Raw genomic sequence first — 10,846 nt, 5'->3', positions numbered from 1 at the left:
TATAGCGACTTGAATGTAGTAACTATATGAAGACACTATTGTAATGTATTACTAATAATCACAGTTAAATGTTTGTTGAAATGTTATGGTGAAATGTTACGGTGAAAAGATGGAATGGGGAGGAAAATTAAATAGATCATTTATACAGTTGAACACAGAATTGCCACAATCATCAGGTCTTTATTGTCTCATAGGTACATACTGCACCATGAAGTAGAATCATCTGTACTTAGAAGTAATAACGTTTCCAGCGATGTTCAAGAACATATCAAGACTGTTAATGTTTCCAGGTTCAAATCTCTTCACAGAAGTCCTTGGTTTGTTTTCCTGCCGTGGGTAAAAATTAGAAATTATTAGCTTGCTATATGGTCTGCCAAGGTTTCCCAGGTCCCTTAGATACCCTTCCGGATTGTCCAGATAGAAACAGTCCAAACAAAAAGGTTTACCATCCAAGCATGGCTCAGATATAAGAGAATGCTGATTAATAAGCGAATGCTTATTATATTTGCAAGTGATAATCAATTGAGAGGGGTAGCAAACATGGTAGAAGATAGAGCCAGGATGTAGAATGATCTTGAAAAGTTGGAAAATTGGGCTAAAACAAATAGGAAAAATCAAATGCATAGTTATAGGATGAGGGAGACTTGTCTTGGCAGTAGTATGTGTGAAAAGGTTCTAGGTGTCTTAGTATACCATACGCTGAACATGTGTCAGCATTGTGATGTGGTAACTAAAAAGTCAAATGCGATTTGGGGCTGTACCAACAGAAGCCTAGTGTCCAGATCACAAAAAGTGATGGTATCAATTTACTCTGCCCTGGTTAGACCTCACCTAGAGTATTGTGTTCAATTTTGGGTACCACATTTGAAGAGGAATATAGACAAACTGGAATGTGTCGATGGGAGGGCAACAAAGACGGTGAAGGGTGTAGAGGCCTAGTCCTACGGGGAAAGGTTGAAGGAGTTCGGTATGTTTAGCATGGAGAGAAGATGTCTGAGAGGTGATATGATAACCATCTTCACGTACTTGAAGGGCTGCCATATCGAGGATGGTGTGGAGTGGTTTTCCATTGCCCCAGAAGGTTAAAACAGAACCAATGGGTTGAAATTAAATCAGAAGAGTTTTCGACTAAACATTAGAAAGAACTTCCTGACAGTTGGAGCAGTCCCTCAGTGGAACAGGCTTTCTCAGGAGGTGGTGGGCGCTCCTTCTTTGGAGGTTTTAAAGCAGAGGCCAAATGACCATCTGACAGCAGTGTGGATTCTGTGAACCTAGGCTGATCATGAGAGGGAGGGCAAGAACGGTGATGTCAGTGCTTAGTTTGCATGCCCAGCGTAATGCTGATCGCCACTTTGAGGTCAGGAAGCAATTTTCTCCAAGCCAGTTTGGCCAGGGATGCTGGAGGCTTTTTGTCACCTTCTGGGCATGAAGCAGGGGTCACTGGGGGTGTGGGAGAAGTAGTTGTGACTATCCTACATTGTATAGGGGGTTGTACTAGATGACACTGGTGGTCTCTTTCAACTCCATGATTATATGATTTATGATTTTATATGGTCTAACATACTATATGTTCCTTAAGGTTCCTCCCCTTATTTTTCAAAAAATACCTATTTGATTAAATAAAAAGGATATACATAATAAGAAGAACATGCCTAATAGGTACAAGGTGAGCAAGTCTACTTAAACCATCACAACCCTATGAAATTAAGAACTCTTATCTCTCACATTCTGCTGCAAGTTCAATCCTCTGTACAACCCTCAACTATAAGGAATCTAATCTGGATTCTTTTCTTATTGTGAATGATTCATAATTATGGAGTGTTTTGTAAATATTGTAATTAATATGAAAGGAAAAGAAATTCTCCATCTAAACAGCCTACAATGGAAAGGAAAGCAGACATTTTCTTTTGTACTTTTCTGGTTTCTTTTCTCATTGTAGACTGTCTCTATTGAGTTCACTTTTAAATGGCAGTTTTTTTCTAAAAAGGACATATAGAGAGCTCATATTTCCTTAAAGGGATAGGAAAGAGAAGTTCTGGGCTTCCTTAACTGCAAGCTGTAGTCACTAGGATCATGTACATGTGTGAGGTATTCCAACCCTGAGGGAAATGGGGTGGGATTTGGTCATCCTCTCTCCTCTCAATGCTCACCCTGCTCTGCCATATTTCCCCTCCAGTCAGCACTCCTCTGCTTGCCTAAAACTCTCCAAAAGTTATTTTCTAACTGAGCAAACCTACCTCAGGGTCCTCCTCCTGCCGCCTGCCAGCTGTCTTACCCTCCTTAGGCCACCCGTCTGCCTCAGTCTCTTTCTACAGTTCTTCAGGTTAACGGGCTGCTCTGCTGTTTATTTCACTGTCTGAAATCTTTCCTACCAGTTCTCAATAGAGTTTGATGTTAACTATGGGTGCATTTCATGGTCTCAAAAAGAGGGAAACCTTTATTTCATCTGTCTGAAAGTTGACCATGTGGATGTCCTAGAGGAGTACTACAATCCCTCTGTATGTTGTTCCGTTGGGGTAGAAAAACCAGAAGGCACAGACTTAACAATGTGGTGTACGTGTCTCTTCCATTGAAACAAAAGGGAAATGATAATGAAGTAAAATTATGAAACTGGAAATACAAGAATGACACAAAGGCATACCAAACAACCAAACAACAATACAGTCAATTTGGGTATTAATTACAAAATTAAAGAAAGAAACCAACTTCCATGCATTGATCTGCCATGTCCGGCTGAAACCCTTCTCCATCTGCTCTATGAGAGGTGGGTCGCCAAGCGTTCTGAGCCTCATGGAGCTTGGGAGGGACCACTGGGTGAGGTTATTGGCCGCTGAGCAAAAGTGAGGCCCCAGAGATTAAAAGCCATGGGTGGAAAAGCTACAAAATGGAGAAGGAGGCACAAAGGGTGACATAAAATGACTCCTCCTTCAGAAGCTGGTATCTCTTGGAAGTTTACAAAAGGGGATTATACCACTTAAGGGCTCACAATTTGCATATCAACCAGTCATGCATCCCATGACCTCATTCCTTCCATGTTCACCCAGCTCGCTTGCTTTCATCTCCAATGGACCTCTGAAGAGAACAGCTGGAATGCCACCCAAGATCTTCCTTCTCTTCCTCCAATGAGCTGCACATCAAATACTTCAGTTGAGGCCACTTCCTTCCACACAATGAGCCAACCCACTCCCCTCTCACCTGTATCAAGTTTGGGAGCTGATCCTTCATCAGCTTCTGCATTCTTTCCTTGGTAACCATGGGAGGATTCATTCCTTCCTCCTTGTATTGGTTGAAAGTGTTGGCGATAGTTTGCATGGCTAATTCTAATGGGGTTAGAGACATCTTGAGTTGGTTGCCAATCTGGAAAGACAACACCTAGTTCAGTGTGTGTATGTGTATGAGGGAAAGGTCAACTCAGTCACTGGTTTCTTCGCACAACAACTTTGGACTGAACCTCCAAGTTCAGAAGAAGCATATCTCAATGCAAAGGGTAATGATTATGGAATGCAATAGGCAACTTACACATAACCCTGCAGGTGAGCCTCCCTCAAAACATCTAGCAGGTCCTCCCTTTAAAAGAGATCACAGTATTTCTGGGGAATCATTTTTTGGCTGACTCCCCTTTTCCATTTTGTCTTTATGTGTTACTTTATTAAAATATTTATGTACCACCATTCCTCCTAGAAATTACAATTAAGAACATATGTACTAAAAGAAACCTTTAAATACCCCATGCTTTCATAATAATGCCTGCAGTCTACACCCCATTGAGAGCCTTGCAGCATCTCCTACATATTCATAGAAATGGTGACCCATAAAGTGTGAGCTGCAAGAGAAAAGACACCGGCTATTCCGAATGCCAGGAGGGCTGCTTTAAAGAGGAAGACACCTAGTGATGACAATAAGAACATAGGCATTAGAAAGCACGTTCTAATAAATACTGCTAATATGATTTAGCTTTTATTATTTTTTTTTACTAGGGGCTCCACCCCTGCTTGCCCCTCTCATCAACCCTGGCGTTCCTTGTGTGCCGTGTGTGTGTGTTTTATGTGCCGTGAAGTCATCTCTGACCTATGGTGACCCTAGGAATGAAAGACCTCCAAAACATCCTATCTTTAACAGACTTGCTCAGATCCTGCAAACTGGGCGATGTGGCTTATTTATTGAATCAAGCTATCTTGTTTTAGGTCTTCCCTTTCTTCCTGCTGACTTCCACTTTTCCTAGCATTATTGACTTTTTCAGAGAATCTTTTTTTCTCAGGATGTGACCAAAGTAAAATAGCTTTAGTCTTGTCATTTTAGCTTCTAAGGAGAATCCAGGTTTGATTTGATCTAGTCCCCACTTATTTGTCTTTTTGGCTGTCCACGGTATCCGCAAAACTCTCCCCCAGCACCACATTTCAAATGAATTAATTGTCTTCCTGTCAGCTTTCTTTACCATCCAACTATCACATCCATACATGGCAATGGGAAATTCCATAATTTGGATTATTTTGATCTTGGTTCCCTGAATGAGCAAAGTTATATTTATAACAAATTTCATACTCTGCCTTCCTCTCCAAAGGGGACCCAAAGAGCCTTACATTGTTCTGGTTTGCTCCATTTTATCCTGAAAACTACCCTTTGAGGTAGGTTGGCTGATAGTGTATGACTTGCACAAGGTCAGCCAGCAACCCTCACTGACAGAGTAGAGATTTGTACCTGGAACTCCTTTATTCCAGCCAGACACTCTCGCTACTACACCACACAGGCTCAGAGAAGTCAAGAAAGCTGTTGCATCCATCTTCTTTGTTACAGAGGTGTGGTTTTCCATTCTTCCTGCCTCTGTTGCATTCCCCTGATGGCTTCTCATGAGTAAAACTTTGTGCCCAATGGTTCCTTTGGGAGATAATCTCTGGTAGTTTGTCACAATAACCTTGGCAAGGAAGTTCTGATTCCTTTCACAACTGGAATTGCAAATCTCATAATCATACTGAAGCTGGGGGACAATGCTGAGGCTCCAGGCTATACTGTTGGATGGGTAATGCCTAGCCTGCTGGGGCAATGGCAAACTACCTCTGTTAGTCACCTGCTTTGAAAATCTCAGCAAGGGTCTCCATAAATTAGCTACAACTTGACGGGACTTTCCACCACCAATTCCTGCCACTGTCAACTTCCAGGAGAAATCGGAAGGTCTGCCAATAACCTGGGGCAGTGTGTTCGAGCAACTCTCATCATCATCTTGAAGTAGAGGTCAATTTTGAGACTTGTAGCTTTCTATGGAGTGGGTTTTTTTCTGGGGATTGTGCATGGCCAGGATGTTCCCATTCGTTTCATCTTTGGCACTACAGCTCTCATAATTATCTTGAAGCCAGCGGTCTAATTTGAAGCACCTAGCTTTATTCCTGAATGAGATACCTTCCAGTTCAAAGGGGAGAGGCTGAGCCAGATGGTTCCAGTTCCCTTCATTGTAGAAACAACAACTTTTATCAACATCCTGAAACTGTGAGTTATGCCTGCCAAAGACAACTATACCTTCCATTGCAAAAAGTGCTGGTCGGATTTCTAGGGACAGTATGAGCCAGAGTGGTCAAATGCATTATATTTTTGACTCTCAAACTCCTAAAATCATCTTGAAGGCATTGGCAAAATTTGAGGCACCTGGCTTTATTTCCTGAGGAGTTATGCACCTCACAAAGGGACAGATGGTCCAACAGAGCCTTGTATATTTATAATTAGAAAATTTATTTCATGCTATTGTCCCTAATAAGAACCCAAAGCAGCTTGTCACATTGTTCTCCCATCCTCCATTTTATCATCAGAACCACAACCCTATGTCATTAGGAACTAGAGGTTCAGTTCCACCTCTCTCAGGCAGCCAATGGAAGGTGACAGAATATTGGAACCAGGCCAGCAGTTTAAAACAGTTAGTGAGAAGGGGTAGAGGAATAAGTCCAAAGAGAAGAATTTTGTGCTGGTGAAAGATGCATCATGAGGAAAAAAATAACCTGACTTCTAAGAACTGGAACTTTGCAATTATTGACTGAGGAAAACAATGAATCTCTGTCTGTTCTCTCTCCCTCTTTGCCCTCCCTCTTTCACCCAACTGGTATTAGGAGTGAAGCAGGTAGCAATGCCAACCCCCACCTTAACCCCTCCTGAAATAAGGAATGGAGCAGGTGGCAATGTCCACCCCCCTTCAGCAAGCAGGGATCAGGAGCAGAGCAGGTAGCAATGCCCAACCCCCACCTTAACACAATTGGTATTAGGAGCAGAGGAGATGGCAATGCCCATCCCCCCACTTGAACCCAGCTGGTATTAGGAGTGGAGAAGGTGGCAATGCCCACCCCCACCTTTACCCAGCTGGTATAATGAACGGAGCAGGTGGCAATGCCCACACCCACCTTAACCCAGCTGGAATTAAGAGCAGAGTGTGTGGCAATGCTCTCCTCGTGCCTCAACCCAGCTGGTATTAGAAGCAGAACAGATGGCAATGCCCACCCCCCACCTTAACCCAGCTGATATTAGGAGCGGAGCAGGTGGAATTTCCCCGCCCACCTTAACATTGCTGTTATTAGGAGCAGAGCAGATGGCAATGCCCACACCCACCTTAACCCAGCTGGAATTAAGAGCAGAGTGTGTGGCAATGCTCTCCCCGTGCCTCAACCCAGCTGGTATTAGAAGCAGAACAGATGGCAATGCCCACCCCCCACCTTAACCCAGCTGATATTAGGAGCGGAGCAGGTGGAATTTCCCCGCCCACCTTAACATTGCTGTTATTAGGAGCAGAGCAGATGGCAATGCCCCCCTCGACCTTAACCCAGCAGGTATTAGGGGCAGAAAAGGAGGCAATGCCCACCCCCCCTCATCACTCATTTGGAATCATGAGTGGGGCAAGTGGCAATGCCCACCTCGCACTTTCACCTGGCTGGGAACAGGTGCAGAGCAGGAGGCAATGTCATTTTCCCCTTCACCTAGCCAGGATAAGGAGCAGAGCAGGTGGCAATGCCTGCCCTCTTCAACCTACAAGAATAAGCCACTGAACAGGTGGCAATGCCCACACTGTCTTCACTCTGCCAGAGTCAGGAGCCAGCCATGCAGCAATGCCTGCCTCCCCTGCAGCCTGCTGGAATGAGCAGAGCAGGTGGCAATGCCCGCACCCCCTTCACCCAGCTGGGATCAGGAACAGAGCACATACTGAAGCCCACCACACACTTTCACCTGTCAGGGTCTGGCACAGAGCAGGACCAATGCCTCTTCCTCTCTTCACCCAGCGGGGTTCAGGTGGCAATGCTCAGCCTCCTTCACCCAGTTTGGATTATGCTCCCCCTTTACCCAGCATGTATCAGGCTTGGAGCAGGGAGCAAAGCTCACCACCCCTTCACATGGCCGAGATCAGGTAGATCAGGTGTGGAGCAGATGACAATGCCTACCCCCCTCCTTCACCAGCTGGAATCAGTGACAGAGAAGGAGCAAATCCCTCCCTGCCCACCCTACTCTTTCTAGAACCCGTTGTATTTTTCCCCACAACGGGCTTTGTTGCTAGTCCTACTATATAATTGAGTAAGCGTATTCCAGACAACTCACTTTTTACCCTGGTGCACCACCAGAGGGCACTGCGATGGACGGAAGGCTAGGCAAGGCACCATGTCCCTCCAGAAAACATGCCATGGTGGGAAGCCCAGGTCGGAAGCAGGGTAGGAGCAGGTGGCCATGCCTGCCTCCTGCCTTCTCCCAGCTGGTATTAGGAGTGAGGAAGGTGGCAATGCCCACCACCCACCTTAACCCAGCTGATATTAGGAGTGGAGCAGGTGGCAATGCCCAACCCTGCTTTCACCCAGCTGGTATTAGGAGCGGAGCAGGTGGCAATGCCTACCTCCACCTTAATCCAGCTGATACTATCATCATCATCATCATCATCATCATCATCATCATCATCATCATCATCATCTGACAGAGTTGGAGGTGCGGCTTAACCATGTATAGTCGCTCATATATGGGCGGTAGATGGTCAATAACCCCTACAAACATAGACAAGACTGGGAGAGAGGCTCATTTGGTACAAACCCTGATGGCCTCAACCATACACCTGGTGGAACATCTCCGTCTTACTGGCCCACCTGAAGGAGATAAGATCTTGGCAAACCCGGGTATCCTAAGACAGAGAGTTCCACCAGGCCGGGGGCAGGACCAAAAAGGTCCTGGCCCTGGTTGAGGCCAATCGAGCCTCTCTGGGGTCAGGGACCACCAGTAGGTACTTACCCGCTGATCTCAGCACCTTTCGGGGAGTGTATTGGAAGAGACAGTCCCCAGGTATGATGGCCCCAGTCCGTTCAGGGCTTTATAGGTTAATACCAAAACCTATTAAAAGCAGAGTAGGTGGCAATACCCTCCCTGTGCCTTAATCCAGGTGGTATTCGGAGCAGAACAGAAGGCAATGCCCACACCCCACCTTAACCCAGCTGGTATCAGGAGCGGAGCAGGTGGAATTTCACCTCCCACCACACAGCTGTTATTAGGAGCAGAGCAGGTGACAATGCCACCCCCAACCTTAACCCAGCTGGTATTAGGAGTGGAGCACTTTGCAATGCCCACCCCCGATTCCCCCAGCTGGGATCAGAAGCAGAGCAGGTGGCTTTGCCCACCGACCGCCTTAACCCAGCAGGTATTTGGAGCAGAGCAGGGGGCAATGTCCATCCCCCACATTAAATCACATGGTATTAGGAGTGGAGCAGGTGGCAATGCCCACCCCTACCTTATCCCAGCTGGTATTAGGAGTGGAGCAGGTAGCAATGCCCTCCCCTGCCTTAACCCAGCTGGTATTAGTGGTGGAGTAGGTTGCAATGCTCACCCCCTTTTACCCAGATTGGAACATGCTCAGAGCAGGTGAGGCGGCCCTTCATATGGCCGAGATCAGGCATGGAGCAGATGACAATACCCATCCCCCTCCTTCACCAGCTGGAATCAGTGACAGAGGAGGAGCGAATGCCTGCCTGCCCACCCTCCCTTTCTAGAGCCCGTTCTATTTCCCCCCCACACACACTGAGCTATGTTGCTAGTTAATTTAATTAATGTAGATGCCAATGTACATATTTTCCTAACATTGGCCTTGGAAGGTGCCCAACGAGCCCCCCTCCCAATTTTTTTCAAAGGACCTGGGTTTCTATGCAGCAGGTGATGGCTCTAATGAAGCTCCAGTAGGAAGAGAATCTCAGAAAGAAGTTAAGGTGACCAAAATGGAGTGGAGGCAGAGATGGTCTCCCTATGAAGAGGCTGTCTTTAGCATTTCTCCAGCAGAAATCAGCTCTATGACTCTGACCAACTGCACCAGCATTTCTTATCTGCTACATGTCACTGAACCAGATGGTTCCAATGAGGAGCCGGTGTGAGAATAAGATAAATCAGATGCATTGAATTAAGGAATCTCTGAGCTGGCAGGAACTTTGCAGGCAACCTATTTCAACTGCCTGCTTGCTGAATCCCCTGCAATTGCAGTCTAGCTATACTTGAAGTCCTCCAGTGAAGGTCAAGCTCTCTTCCACAAAGATTGGGTTCTGTTCTTGAACTGTTTATCCAATTAGGAATGTTCTCCTTAGATTCCACTGAAATCTATTGCCAGGTAATTTAAACCCATTATTCTTATCCTTGCTCTGGAGCATCAGAAATCATTTCCTTGCCATCTTCATGTGACAGCCCTCCATCTATGTGAAGAGTGCTCTTATATCCCCTCTTTACTCTTCTCCAGGCTCAGTATTGCCAGTTCCTGCCATCTAATCTGTCCTTATAAGCTTTGTCCTCAATACTTACCAAACTCTCTGAAGTCCTTGATCAAGAGATGGGTTAAGAAACTGGATGCAGAATCTTGTCCTGATGGTGTTTCTATACAGGCTTTAGAGGGGTGAGACAACTGACTCATATCCTCAACATGCAATTTCCCTCTAATGCTGGAGAGTTTGGGATGTGGATGGGAGGGATCTTTCATAGCACACAAACCATTCCTCCAGGGATGCGTCACCCACCCCATCCTCAAACTGTTGAAAGAGATTCTCTCCCCCCTGCAGAAAGACGTCTTTGGCCTCCTCCACAGCCTCCACAGCTGAATAGGGGGGAAAGGGAGGAATCTATGCTGCCTTTGAGCCACACCCAATATTGCTTTCCCCAAGTAAACCAGGAGGACTGCCATCGCACTTCACTCCAAACCACCCTTGCTGGCCAACACAACAGGAAGACTCATTTTGCCACCAAACTAGAATTAAGGAGGACAGAAAAGGAGATGACTCTATGTGTCCTCCGCCACAGTGCCCACTGAGCTTGACCGCAGGGCCTGGCAGCAACTTTGGAACCAGAGGCTGAGGCTAGAGCCCTAGTCCAGCACAACAAGTTGCCTGACCACCAGATCAGGCACTGGTAATAATACTGTGAGCCTTCAGCCGAGGTGCCCACTGAGCTTGGCCCCAGGGCCTGGCAGCAGCCCTGGCACCAGAGGCAGGGAGGAACTAGAGCCCTAGCCCACCACTCCCATAGACCTGACCAGATCAGGGACTAATAATGCTGTGTGAGCCCTTGGCCGAGGTGCCCACTGAGCTGGGCCCTAGGGCCTGGCAGCAACCCTGGCACCAGAGGGAGGGAGGGACTAGAGCCCTAGCCCACCACTCCCACAGACATGAACAGATCAGGCAATAATAATACTGTGTGAGCCCTCAGCCACGGTGCCTACTGAGCTTGGCCCCAGAGCCTGGCATCAGTCCTGGAACCAGAGGCTGAGGCTAGAGCCATAGCCCAGCACACCAAGATGCCTGGACAGAACAGGCACAGAGACTATAAATAATAATAGTGATGATAATAATAATAATAATGAAAATGATAATGG

At 46.4% G+C, this 10,846-nt stretch overlaps 1 long non-coding RNA gene across 1 annotated transcript; it reads right to left on the bottom strand.

Annotated features, from left to right (window-relative positions):
• Positions 1-250: 250 nt before the first annotated feature.
• Positions 251-9,855, bottom strand: LOC129325859 (uncharacterized). Its single transcript, XR_008596677.1, has 3 exons — positions 9,784-9,855; positions 3,196-3,357; positions 251-327 (listed from the first exon to the last, which is right to left on the bottom strand). It is a non-coding gene; the product is annotated as an uncharacterized LOC129325859 (long non-coding RNA).
• Positions 9,856-10,846: the final 991 nt, after the last annotated feature.

Source organism: Eublepharis macularius, chromosome 1 (assembly GCF_028583425.1).
Source record: "Eublepharis macularius isolate TG4126 chromosome 1, MPM_Emac_v1.0, whole genome shotgun sequence".
Taxonomy (NCBI): Eukaryota; Metazoa; Chordata; class Lepidosauria; order Squamata; family Eublepharidae; genus Eublepharis; species Eublepharis macularius.
Note: the sequence above shows the minus strand (reverse complement) of the source record. Positions and strands in the feature narration are given on the sequence as shown.